The sequence below is a fragment of the Equus asinus genome, chromosome 2, assembly GCF_041296235.1.
Source record: "Equus asinus isolate D_3611 breed Donkey chromosome 2, EquAss-T2T_v2, whole genome shotgun sequence".
NCBI lineage: Eukaryota > Metazoa > Chordata > Mammalia > Perissodactyla > Equidae > Equus > Equus asinus.
This window is the reverse complement of record NC_091791.1, coordinates 160,653,904-160,668,174: the sequence shown is the minus strand read 5'-3', so window position 1 is coordinate 160,668,174 and position 14,271 is coordinate 160,653,904. Positions and strand designations below refer to the sequence as shown.

The window sequence follows — 14,271 nt, the reverse complement described above, 5'->3', positions numbered from 1 at the left end:
CTTGGAGATGAAAGGTGAATGCAATGGAATGAATGAGGGGGGGCGGTGTGTAAAGTAGGAGACCCTTTGGGCAACTAATGGAGAAGGTAGATTACAGATTCCTCAGGAAGCAGGTGGTTGGCCCCCATAGAGTGCTATGTGAGCTGGCAGGGTTGCTGGAAGAGGCAGAGTATGATTCTCCAGAGCTGCAATCTGATTTGTTGTTTGTGAGTAATTCTTTTGAGCTACAGGAACCTTGTGCAGAGCGAATGTACGGATACCATATCAGTTACTCTTTTACTTTTGTTAGACAAAGCTTTTTTTAATGCATGGCCAATTCTAAAGCAATCTAACTCTCTGGAAACCTTCCCAGGAGCTTTGCTTGAAAATATTTAAATTGAATGGGGATCTAGATATTTTTACTTTTTAAGTGAAAGATTCACATGAAACTAACAAAAATGAAGAATGAGAGGATGGTGTATCTTATTGTATATGTGTGTCTGCACGTATCTCTGAAAAACGTTGTCTTCTTCCTCATATTTGAAGATTACCTATACAGGCTTATATTTTGCTTGTTGTCTTAGGTATGTATGTATATTGAAATCAGTCTCTCTGACTATAGAGAAATACTTCTTTCAGTTCCTATTCATTAGCAGGCACAAGTGGATCAAAGTTTGGGTGGTTTAGCAATATGGGTTGTCTGTAGTACTGTAAAATGACTTCAGTGATTGAGAACATAGACGAATCTCATTGGTAAATGAATCTCAAGTTCTACAACCTGGTTGCTTTTAGCTTCCATTTTCACAGTTGCAAACTTCTGACTACCCCAAGACAACTATTTCATAGCATTTTTTTCTGCAGTGGTTGATTTATAGAATGAAAATTATCATAGCCTTATTGGAAATAGATAGCTATTTCAGTCTTCTTGCCTACATTTGATTTTCCAGAATTGGAATGCTTGTGATTGCAATATTGAACCACCTACCAAGTTATCTTTCGCATGATCTGGCAGAGTTTTAACAAATAAAAGTGCTGAAGTTTTCGCTTCAATGAAAACCCAGAGTGTCATAAGTTCTTATTCCTAGTTTATATTGGTAATCTTCATCTTGTCCCTTCTAGTGCATTGTGGCAGTCTTCCTTTTCATATGAGCATTTGCTGAGTAGAGAAGGAAATAAATGTCATAAATTGTTTTTCAATCCACTTCAAGTAATATTTGGGAGCATTGGTACCTCTGCAGAGATTCTTTGGTCTTCACTCTAGCCTCTTCCATTTCTAGAAACTCAGAGGAGCTCTGTAACTTACCTTTCCCAGTCTTTTTTTGGTCATGAAATGTGTCCTCAGAGCTGTCTAAGGTCGTGGATGAGATGAGGAAAGGGTGAACAAAGATAGCGCTGTTGGGTGGGTTGTGATGGCACAGCGACAGTGAGAGAGAGGGAGGGCTGGCTGTTGTCTGGAGAAGGCATCTAGGACCCAAACCAGTTCCCTTGGGTGGCAGGACTGTGGCTGACTTACCCGGCTCCCAGGTCTGGTGCTCGGCTTCTTGAGAGCCTTCTAGGTGGCTCCTTACTCGGCTGATATACTTTTGGGGGTATCAAGAATAAAATACTCCATGCCCCTGTTTATCCCATTACTCAATACCAGCATATGGTGCCTTGTCATTTATTGCTAATTTTGAGGATGTTAAGATTTTCCATGTGGTTTTCTTAAACTCTTGTTGAAAAACTGAAGTCTCATAAGTATTTGGTTTATAGTTTAACACATTTTGTGGTATTTCCATTGGTTTCCTTGCCTTTAGGGAAACATACAAAATTTGCCATTGTGAATGGAGCACAGAGAGAAATTAGATCCAAGATATTTCAAGGTGTTTGAAGTCTTATGGTTTTGCATCTTTAGTGCTCTTTATTTTTCCGAGGGTGTATTATTCAGTAAATTAGTGAAATGGGAGGTGAAGACTCAAGCATTCATATTTCAAGGATGCTGTTGGAATTCTGTGCTGTCAACATCTAAACTCAGTCCTTGGCAGAGCTGGGAAAGAGACGGTGTTGCTCCTCATGAGTCCCACACTGTCCCTGAGCTACCCACAGCCACTTTGGACTTGACACTGCTTGGATTTGCCTCTATTCAGCGTTTATCGTTTGATGATCTTTTTCTGAGGGCTTAAGAGATCACCTTATACTGTAAACTTAGTTTGTTCAAGGATACAAAGAAAGCTGAGATAAGAGAACCTGTCTCTTTAAACTATGGGTTCTAGAGTCCTCTCAGCCATATGAAGATAGCTGACTACTGTTGCTGGAGCCTACTGCCACAGATGCTCTCTCCTGACACTCCCAAAGCCATCAGCATCATCTGTAGCTGCTGACACTGCAGCTACCTCCCTTGGCAGCTAAAGCCTTTGACTCCCACTAGAGCCTCTGATCCATTCTGATGACATTGTGCCCTCCATCAATGGCACTTCCACTGCCAATATATGAGCTTTCGGAGCCTTGGTGATGTGCCAATTGAGAGAAACACCAGCCGCCACCAAAGCTGTCACTCAAGGGACTGCCACGGGTGCTGGAGTTGACCTCTACCACTCAGGGAAGGGCCCCAGTGTTAACTGGGCCCGAATTACTCTGCTCAAATTAGAGGGAATGGCTTTCTCCTGTCTCTTGTGCCGTGCTTTCTTACATTATTGTCAATGCAATTCTGCTTTGAGTTTGGGATGCCTCGCAGCCATTTTGAGTGAAAAGAGCATTTTTCCTCTTTTCTTTGGAATTCGGCTGGGGACAATCTGAGTGACAGGCCCTATATTCTCAGAATTGTCTTTTCTCCCCTGAGTATAGGAGCTTGCTATTGAAATAAGCTTGTGAGATGATCTTGCTTTTTTAGGAGAAATGTTTTAGTTTGCTCCTCACATCCTTAAACAGTTAATCAAGCCATGGTGAGTCTGTGCCACTTTCCTCTGCTGCTGACAGTACAGAAACATCTGGATGCAGTGAATTTGACAAGCTTGTGAAGCTCGAGGCTAAGTAAAACCCAGTCATAACAAAGTGAAAAGGTGTTCTGTGATCCAATACAAGGGAATGTAAGAGAAAAACTCCGCCTTTAAGTTTGTCTCCTGAGAAATAGAAAACCAGTGTTCTCTTCCTCTTGCAGTACACTGTCCTGTACGTGGTGAGGTTATCTAAGGGTTAGTAACTTGCCAGAGTCTTAAAACAACAACAAAACTGGATAGCGTAAGGATGTTCTAGTATCATAGAATCTTTGAATCATAGAGTTCACATAGGGTGAAACATTTTATCTCAAACTTGATTGAAATTTTTCTCAACCACATCGGGTCACTTTTTTTCTTTAGTGAGGTATGAATGCACTTAGCCGTATTTTTCTCTTTTGATGTTTATCTATATTACTGTCTTAACCAGGATCCTGTTGGGAATCAGGCGACACATTCAAATTGGGTGATTTGACTGAGAGTTTATTAGAGGTGTGGGCAGGGTTTAGGAAAAGCAGGAAGAGATGGGTCAGTGCTCTGGGGCTAGTAATAGTGAGGAGTTTCTATGGCCCTGGACCTGAGGGGCAAGGGTAGAAGAAGCTGTTGGTGAAACCCGGAACTTGAGAGGGAAGTGGAGTGCTGTGGGAGGGCTGCCCGCCGGGAGCGGTGGCCTTCAGTGGAGGGATGCAGTGACCTGATGGGGGGAGGGAGCTGGGGGAATAAGTACCTTCACCCTGTTACCCTGCTCTCTGGTCTCCCACCATCACTCCCATTGGCCAAACCAAAGAAAAGTCAGAGGACGGGGAGCCACTTTATGCCATCCCTTTAGGCTGGACAATGGGGGTCCGAATAGGGCTCAGAAGGAGGGAGAGTGGATCTGGAGAGGCAAACAGAAGATATCATGCACAGGTACATTGCTGATAGAATCCAGGTGGAAGAAGGTTCTAAAGCCCCTCAGCCTGCATGGAGGAGGATTGTCACACACTTACCTCATTACCCCTGACCACACGGGGTCCTAACACAATAGCATGAAGAAAAACTCTTGATTTTTATCATCCTGAGGGTGGGTTATGTTTTCTATTCCAGTCAGTCTATTGAAAATATGATGGCTCTCATTCAGAGCTCTGCTCGCTGGATGCCTCCATCTCCTTAATGTACAGGCTCTGTTTGTGGATCTCAGAAGATCTTCCATAAGTTTTAAGTTTCCTTACAGTATAACAAAATAAAAAATAAATTTGGAAATATCTACAAATATCACAAAGCAAAAGAAACTTTCTATAATTCTGTTTCTTAGAGTAAGTGTTGCCAACATTTTGAATTATAATAGGCCTATATGATTTTAATACTTTTTTTGGGAGGGGAGGAAGATTGCCCTGAGCTAGCATCTGTACCAGTCTGCCTCTGTTTTGTATATGGGTTGCCACCACAGCATGGCTTGATGAGCTATGTGTAGGTCCACACCCAGGATCCAAACCTGCAAACCCCAGGCTGCTGAAACGGAGTATGTGAACTTAACCACTATGCCACTGGGCCGGCCCCTTAAATGTTTTTGGTCACACTGTGAAGACTGCTTTTCTCACTTGAAAACTTGACTATATCTTTAAATTATTTCTTAAAATGATATCTACATGTCGACAATGATTATATTTATAGAAATTTAGGTGTTGGCCCTGTGGCCGAGTGGTTAAGTTTGTGTGCTCTGCTGTGGGAGCCCAGGGTTTTGCTGGTTTGGGTCCTAGGTGCAGACATGGCACCACTCATCAGGCCACTCTGAGGTGGCGTCCCACGTGCCACAACTAGAAGGACCCACAGCTATAATATACAACTATGTACTGGGGGGATTTGGGGAGAAAAACAGAAAGAAAAAAAAAAAAGATTGGCAACAGTTGTTAGCTCAGGTGCCAATCTTTGGGAAAAAAAAATTTAGGTAAGTTATGTGTAATATAATAATGGAAATAACGATGCTGTAAATATTTTTGTTCATAAGTGTTTTTATCTTTAATAGTATTAGGATAAATTCTTTGTGATGGAATTGCTAGATATAAGGCTATATGCCTTTTAGGGTTTTTGATGCATATTAATAAACTGCTATATTTTTTCTTACCGAATCTTTAGATAAAAATGCTTTTAAAAACGGAATATTTTAATAATTTGCTCTAGTTTTACTTATTGTGTTTTCTGGCATATAGAAGTTTTAAATATTTATATAATCAAAATCTATCCTCATTTTATTGTATAATTTTTCTGTTGGCTTAAGTTGACTTCTATTCAAAAAGCATCTATATTTTCAAATTGTTAAATGATTTCTTTCTACCTCTTTCCTTATTTTCTTCCTTCCTTCCTTCTATTTCATATGAAAAATTCATTTTGGTGCATGACCTGGGGTAGAGATCTAAGACAACTTTTTTTCTAAGTTACTAATTTTACAGCAGCCTTCTGGAGTAATTATTCCTCTCTTTGCTAAGTTTTAGACTGTTTTGGATGTTCTGTTCCCTTTGTGTTTGTATTTTGTACCCGTTTCTTAATTATTGCAGCATTATAATATGTCTCAGAATCTGTTGGAGTTCTCTTGCATACTTTTAAAAAATGTTTTTGGCTTTATTCGTATTTATTTATTCTTCCAGAAAATCTTAGTTTACTTGTTTATGTTACAGAAGGATCCCTTTAGGATTTTTATTGGAATTATGTTGATTTATAAGTTAATGTGAAGGTGGGAATGAAAATTGTGGTCTCTAAAATGCTTAGTATTTCCACCCAGGAACATATAAAATGATCCAGATTTTCTTTTATGACTCAGTTAACTAAATATATATCCTGTACTTAGTCTTTCTAAACATATTCCCAGGCATATTATTCTTTACAAACACATGATATGAATTTGTGTCTTGTGACTTGTTTATTTTTCCTAAAAGGCAAATGCATTCCTAAGAATCTAGTGACTCACGCGTGCCAGCTCTTCTGTAGACTTCCCTCCGGAGGCTGGGCTGACACTTGGATGGACAGACTGATCTCAGGGGTACCTTCCCTCAGTTTTACTCTGGTTAGAGCTTCTTCATGTTCTGACACTCCTTTAGAAATGTAATGCTAGAAAGCTACAGAAGAAAATACTGCAGTATCTTCTTCATGTATTTCAGACCCTGCTCCCCTCACCCCACCTCCCCAGGTTCAGATGAAGGGCCTTTGTTATAAATGTTCAGCCCAGAGCTGGGTTCCCTTTCCTGTTCATCTCCTACTTTGTATTATGAAAGATGGTCTGAAACATCTCATTATTAAGAAACTTAAAAATGTTGTCATGGTATGTGCCTCAGCATCCTGAGAGGAAATGAAGTTAATGTTTGAGAGAACTGACAGTGACTTAATTACCCATGGAATGAGGGAGAAAAAAGTACAAAGAAAAGCACTCTTGTTTTCTGAAATAAAATTAACTGTGCGTAGTTGCTTTCTTCCCCACTGTGTATCTGGAAAAGCTCTTCTCTCCACTTGCTGCACCTCAGAGCTGGCCTGCGGCTGTGGGATGGCATATGGGCGGCCCTGCTGAGTGAGCATGGCTTTTTTAGAAGACAGGGTCTAGCATGGGGCATTGTGGTTATTGTGAGTGAGCAAGCTGTCAGTGTGTGGCATCTCTTGGGGCTTACTAACACCACTGTGGACTTTAGAGTAACTCAGAAGCATCCCTATTTAGAGAATTTTTGATGAGATAGAGAAATAACCCGTCCCTCAACTTAGCTAAGATCGGCCTACTTTCTGGTTTGTCTCTAACTTGGGTTACCTTGGTTATAAAGTGACAGAGCTGTTTGCCACCCTTCCTGGTGAGTCAGACATCCTTGCTTCACCAGTCAGGGAGAGCTATAAATATCTTGGAATATTTCTTGGCCTACTGTACTTTTTAAAACTTCTCCATTCATAGCTAACAGACTGCCTTAGCCATGAATGGATTTTCCTGAATTCCATGAATGAATGTCATATGTCTAGACAAGTTATTCTCAGTGTCTCCTTTTTTGATGCAAGCAATGGGTTTGTTCCTTGCATATTGGCTTTTGTGACGATTGTGGAGTGATAGTGATAACCCAGAAATTGGCAGCTGTACATACTAAAGTCCAGGAAAGCCTTGCATTTTGTGGCTGTAGAAAGAGAGTGGCCTGGGAAACTAGAGGGTGAAGCTCATGTGTCCGGCTTCCACTTACTTTATGGCTGGGAGCACTGGGGAGAGGTTGACTTCTGTACATAAATGGGAACTGAAGCTCGATGGTAAGCAGAAGGAAGCCTAGGCTGTGGACGAGTGACTCAGCAATCACATGTTGTGTTGAAGGAAATATTAGTAAAGGCTTTTGGCTGAGGGGAGTAGAAGCAAGAGATTAAAATATAGAATCTGGAATTTTAGGATATTGAAAATTTAGAGCTGCCAGCATCTTAAAAATCATTTAGTTCATCCTACTCATTTTACTCTTTGAGCCAGAGAGGATATGACTTACTGAAAGATACATATAATTAATAAAAGAGCTGAAATTACAATTTAGAGAGAAGAATGGCAGCTCCAAGTTGGGAAGGGATTGGAGAGTGATGGATTTTTTTTCCTGCCAAGATACTGGCATTTAAAGACCGAGCAAGGAAAATACATGGGAATGTAGCATTTAAGAATTATGCTGGTTATTGAAAAAAATTATGGGAGTTGAGTATCTGAATAATAAAGGATACTATACCAGCTTATCAGACGCATCTGCAGAAATTGACCAGATCATTTCATGCTGCTTTTTTGACTCACAAAAATCAAAAAGGGGAGTTTTAATGGTATTTTTAATGCTAGTGAGGCTCACTTAACTGATTTAAAGCAAATAAAAATCCTTCTGGTTTGTGGATTCTTGCAAAGTTCAGATGGGGCTCGTTCAGTTAACATTTGTCAGGCCACAGTTTGTGTGCTAAAATGCATGGTGTACCCTTTTTTGATTTTAGGAGGTACACGAACAAACATTTTTATTTGAAAAGTTATATATTTCAGTAGTTTTACTGTATCTTAGCAAAAATAAAATGAGAGCTCAAATTACTTTGAGGCCTTTTTTGGGGAGATGAGAATGAAGCTTGATATGCCATATCTTATGACACATTTTCACAAGTACTTCCTTTCAATATTTTTCTTCTTTCTCAAAATTTCTATCCAGGTGGCCCCATTTTTGTTCTCTCTGTCAAATCTTCATCTCTTGCCAGCCACCAAGTGTTCTTTTTCTGGAACCTCTATCAAGCAACCTCTCCACCTTTCCTCCTTCAGCATCTTCCCCTCCTAGCTCCGTCCCTCAACCTTTTCGTTTGCGGCTCCATTAGTCACTTCTTCTCCATCTCCCTTTAGTGTGCCCCTAGCCATCAAAGAAAAGGCACTCACTCCTTCAAATCCCTTCTCCATAGGAAGCAGCTGGGAGATTGTAAATTTTTTTCTATAGAAAGAACAAATGACTTGATTTCTGAGAAATATCTAAACGCAAAGTTTCAATATCTAAACTCTTGAGCGTTCTCCTCAGATAAAGAGAGGCACTGGATGGAAGGAAGGGAACATACGAGGAGAAAGGTGGAAAACTGTCTTAGAGGGAAAGAAAAATAAAACCAGGGAAGTCCTAAGGACCTACTTAACTTTGGAATTACGTTTACTTCAGATTTCATGAATATGAGCATCAAATAGACTTGAGTTTGAAGTTTGGATCTGTCACATATTAGCTTTGACTTGAGTTGATATCCTCATCTTATAAAAACAAGGGTGATGAATTTAAATAATTCTTGTAAAGATAAAATGAGATAATAAAGTTCAATGGCATCACAATTGTCTTTTTTAAATGAGTTTTTCTTGAAGTATAACCTATGGAAAATTGCTTATATGACAAGTGTATATAGTTCTATGAATTATAACAAAGAATATACTCATGTAACCACCATGCGAGTCAAGAAATATATTACTAGCACCCAGAAGCTCCCTCTTGCCCCCTTCCAATCCCCATAATTTCCCTTTTCCTCAGAGGAAACCTCTATCCTGATAGCCAAGGCTGTAGATTAATTTCACCTGCTTTTGACCTTAATATAAATTGACTCACTTTTTTATCTGGCTTCTTTCCTTCAACATTAATTCAAAAAACCAAACCTGTTGTTGCATGAACCTGTAGTTCATTTATTTTCATTGCCTTATAGTATTTCATTGTTGAATATATCACAATTTGTTTATCCATTTTAATGATGATGGACATTGGTGTTTGCCCCAGTTTTGGGATGTTATGAATATGTTGCTATAAACATTCTCGTGCGTGTCTTTTGGTACCCATAGGAACACATTTCTCTTGGGTATATACTTGAGAGTGGACTTCCTGGTCATAGGCTGTGTCTGTATTCAATGTCAGTAGATGCTACCTAACAGTTTTCCAAAGTGATGGTATCAATTTATACTCCCACCTGCAGTACATCACAGCTTCAGGTGCTCCACATCTTTGCCAACATTTGGTGTGTTGGTCTTTCTACTTCAAGCCATTCTGGTTTTAATGGGCATTTTCCTGATCAAGCACTTTCTCACATGTTTGACCATTGAATATCTTCTTTTGTGAAGTCCCTGTTCAAGTCACTTGTCCGATTTTAATAAGTTGTGTATCTTTTATTTTGTAGAGAAGTTCTATTACATGCTGGATATAAGCCCTTTGGTTAGTTGTGTTGGAAATATTTTTCTCCACTCTGGATTGTCTTTTCACTCTCCTAATGATGCCTTTGATGAATTGAAATGCTCAGTTTTACTATAATCAATCTTGTTCTTATGGTTAGGATGTTTTGAGCCTTCTTAAAGTAATCTTTCCCTAACGCAGTCATGAAAATATTCTCAATTTCCCTTGAAAAGGCATTAGCACTCTTCATTTAGACCTACAACATACCGGGCATTGATCTTTGCATATGAGTTGAGGTGGGGTCAAGTTTGTTTTTTCCATATCCAAATTACCTAGAATTATTTACTGAAGAACCTACCTTTTCCCCTCTCCCACCACCCCCACCAGACTCTCTATTCTGTTCCACCATTCTCTATTCTCTAGGCTTATCTAACTTTGTACCAATCTCACATTGTCTTATTGACTATAACTCCATAATACTCAAAATAATCCACCAGGATATGCCCTCTTACTGCAGTGGCTCTCAGCTCTTTGTATTTCTGTATGCATTTGGTAATCACTTTTTATCAATTTTGACATTATGATTTTGATTTTGATTGCATTGACATCTTTATAAGACTGAGTTTTTAATTCAAAATATAGTATATCTTTACATAAATCAAATATTTATTTGAATGTAGTCTCCTCTAATTTCTCTCAGTGTTTTATGATTATCTTTGTAGAGGTTTTACACAATTTCCTTTAAATTTATTTCTAAGTATTCTAAAATTTTTGATGCAATTGTGCATATGTTTTTTAAAATTCCATTTTCGGACTTTTTTGTTAGGATCCCTCACTCCTCGCTCCCTCTCACGTTGACCTTGTATTCAACTTACTCACCTTGTATTCAAGTATCTGGCAAACTTGCTGCCATACAGCTTTTTTTATATTGGAAAAAAAAGGATCTTTCCATCTCAGTACATACATAGCATTCTCATTCTACCTCATTTTTTTTTTTTTATAATTTTTTTTTTTTTTAAGATTTTATTTTTTCCTTTTTCTCCCCAAAGCCCCCCGGTACATAGTTGTGTATTCTTCGTTGTGGGTTCTTCTAGTTGTGGCACGTGGGACGCCGCCTCAGCGTGGTCTGACGAGCAGTGCCATGTCTGCGCCCAGGATTCGAACCAACGAAACACTGGGCCGCCTGCAGCGGAGCGCGCGAACTTAACCACTCGGCCACGGGGCCAGCCCCTCTACCTCATCTTTTTAATGGCCGCAGAGTAGTTAATAAAATAGTAACTGTAACGTATTAAACTATTCCCTTACTGATGGATCTTTTAATCACTTAGAATTTTTTGCTGTTGCAACCAATGCTTTAACGAAATTCCTGTACTTCTGTTTTGTGCATACCTGGAAGTGCTTTGATAGGATAGAAGCAGAATTGCTGTGTTAGAGTCCTTGCCCATTTTAACCACTGGGAGATACTGCACAATTGCCCTCTCAAAATATTGATCCAATTAGTATTAAACTAAAACAAGAATGTCCATTACTCACAGTTCACCAATGCTCATTTAATCTATGCTAATCTAATGGTTAAAAATTGCATACTTTTTTTTTTTGAGGAAGATTAGCCCTGAGGTAACTACTGCCAATTTTCCTCTTTTTGCTGATGAAGACCGGCCCTGAGCTAACGTCTGTGCCCATCTTCCTCTATTTTTTTTCATATGTGGGATGCCTGCCACAGCATGGCTTGACAAGTGGTGCCATGTCCACACCTATGACCCAAGCCAACGAACCCCAGGCAGCCAAAGCGGAACATGCGAATTTAACTGCTGCGCCACCAGGCCGGCTCCTGCATAGTATTTTTAACGTGTGTTTCTCTGATACTAGCAAGGTTGGACATCTTTTCATTTTAGCTTTTGTGACTTGCCTGCTGGTGTTCTTTGCGCTTTTGTAAATTGGGTCTTTATTCTTAATGATTTGAAGGAGTTTTTATATACTAAGGAAACTAGTCCTTTGACTGTTATGTATATTGTGATTGTAGTCTCCAGCTTGCCGTGAGTTTTATCTCCTGCTGTCTTTTATTATATGGAAATTGTGTGTTTTAGGTAGTCATGTCTCTCCTGGATTTGTTGTGTTATTGGTCTTAAGGAAGCCTAACCTAAACTTTACCAATATGTATATTTTAATTAATACATACACATATATGTTTAGATTTTTATTCACTCCAGAATTTTTGTGCGTGGTGTAGATAACAATGTGTTGAAGGTGCTAGTGTGCTGTAATGATTTAGGGAGCTTGGGCTATGGAATCAATGTCATGCAGTCAAATTTTAGGCTTCAGCAGTGACTGGGAAAGTTAATTATCTTTACTGGGCAAGTTACTGGTAAGATAATTACCTATTTAAGCTTTAGGTTCTTTGTTTTTTTGAAAAAAAAAAACAAGGTTTTTTTATGCTTTGGGTTTTTTGCTTTGTGGTTTGTTTTTTTTTTTTGGTGAGGAAGATTGGCCCTGAGCTAACATCTGTTGCCAGTCATCCTCTTTTTTTTTTCCTCCCTAAAGCTCCAGTATCTAGTTGTATATCCTGGTTGTAAGTCATTCTAGTTCTTCTATGTGGGATGCCAACTCAGCATGGCTTGATGAGCAGTGCATAGGTCTGTGCCTAGGATCCAAACCAGCAAACCCTGGGCTGCCAAAGCAGAGCACGTGAACTTAATCACTTGGCCATTGGGCTGGCCCCCCAAAAAAGTTTTTAGTATTCATTGAAGTAATGCATTTAAAGACCTTAACACAGTGACTGGTACCTTGTGAAACCAAAATAATGTAAGCTGCTATTAGTTTTGCTTTTCCCACGTTGGTAACTTCTTTCCCCAACACCATTTAATAAATAGCTCATTCTCGCTCTGCAGATATGGAGTGTCCACTCTCACATATGTAAACTTCTTTGTATGTGCTGATCTATTTCTAGACCCTTTAATATTCCTTGTTCTGTTTATCTAGACCTTGTGCCTATTTCATGTCTTTGCAGTTGATGTAGTTTAAAAGTTATTTAAATATCTGGTCACACAAGTCACCTCACTTCTTTTTTTCCCTCTAAATTGTGTTTGGGTAAATGTCCACATATGATTACAATTGTTCTTATATGTGAAGTTGAAAGTCAGTTTCTCAAGATCTGTGAAATGATCCCAAGGAGTTCTGATTGGAATTTTATTAAATTGTAGGTCAGTGTGAGAGGGACTGATAAAACTTGTCTTCCCATCCAAGAACAGAATTTCTCTCCAGCTATTCAGGATTTCTCGGATGTTCTTCAGTAAAGTTGTACTGTGTTCTTCTTAGAGCTTGTGCACGTTAAATTTGTGCATATTTGATTATAAGTGGGTTTCATTTCTCAGTATGTTTTTCAATTGTTTTTTTGGTGTAACAAAGTGATTTTCATGTTTCTAATTCTGACTTTATATTCTAGTCTTTCAGTTGAGCCTTGTTTTTTTTTTTGGTGGACAAATCATCACAGTTTGTGTTTTACTTTTTTATTTTAAAATATACATAACAAAATTTACCATCTTAACCAATTTAAAATTTTTATCACTTTATTTAAAAGCATTTATTCGCCTTGTGTATGTAGCACATAATGGTTTACATAATAGGTGAATAGGCATTAATTATTAAGTACACTATTCAGTAGTGTCACTTATATTCATGTTGTGTGATGGATCTCCAGAAATTTTTCGTCTTGCAAAACCGAAACTATACCCATTAAACAACTCCTCATTTCTCCCCTCCGCCACAGACTCGGGCAACCACTATTCTACTTTCTCCTTCTATGAACTTGACTACTCTGGGTATCTCATATAAATAGAATCATACAGTGTTTGTCTTTTTGTGACTGGCTTACTTGACTACTCTAGGTATCTCATATAAATAGAATCATACAGTGTTTGTCTTTTTGTGACTGGCTTATTTCATTTAGCGTAATGTCCTCAACGTTCATCCATGTCTCTGTTTTCTTCTTTTAAGGCTGAATGATGTTCCACTGTGTGTATATACCACAGTGTGTTTATCCATTCATCCATTGGTGGGCACTTGGGTTGCTTCCATTTTTTTTTGGCTATTGTGAATAAGGCTGCTGTGAACATGGATGTACAAATACATCCTTAAGACCCTGCTTTCAGTTCCTTTGAGTGTATACCCAGAAGTGGGGTTGCTGGATCATGTGGTAATTCTCTTTATTTTTTGAAGAACCTCCATACTGTTTTCCATAGCACCACTTTACATTCCCACTAACAGTGCATGAAGGTTCCAATTTTTCCACATCCTTGCCAACGCTTGTTGTTTTCTGGAGTTTTGCTTGTTTAATACTAGCCACCTTAGTCAGTGGAAAGTAGTGTCCCATTGTGACTTTGATTTGCATTTCTCTAATGATCAGTGATGTTGAGTGTCTTTTCATGTGCTTATTTGCCACTTGTATATTTTCTTGGGAAAGAGTCTATTCAAATCCTTTGCCTATTTTTTTTTTGTAAAGATTTTATTTTTCCTTTTTCTCCCCAAAGCCCCCTGGTACATAGTTGCATATTTTAGTTGTGGCTCCTTCTAGTTGTGGCATGTGGGACACCGCCTCAGTGTGACCTGATGAGCAGTGCCATGTCCGCGCCCAGGATCCGAAGCAGCGAAACCCCGGGCCGCTGAAGCGGAGCGCACGAACTTAACCACTCGGCCAC

The 14,271-nt window shown here is 39.0% G+C and overlaps 1 protein-coding gene across 4 annotated transcripts in view; it reads left to right on the top strand.

Annotated features, from left to right (window-relative positions):
- The window catches only part of FMN1 (formin 1), a 340,681-nt gene that overhangs the window by 87,404 nt on the left and 239,006 nt on the right, over nt 1-14,271 (top strand). The window lies entirely within an intron of this gene.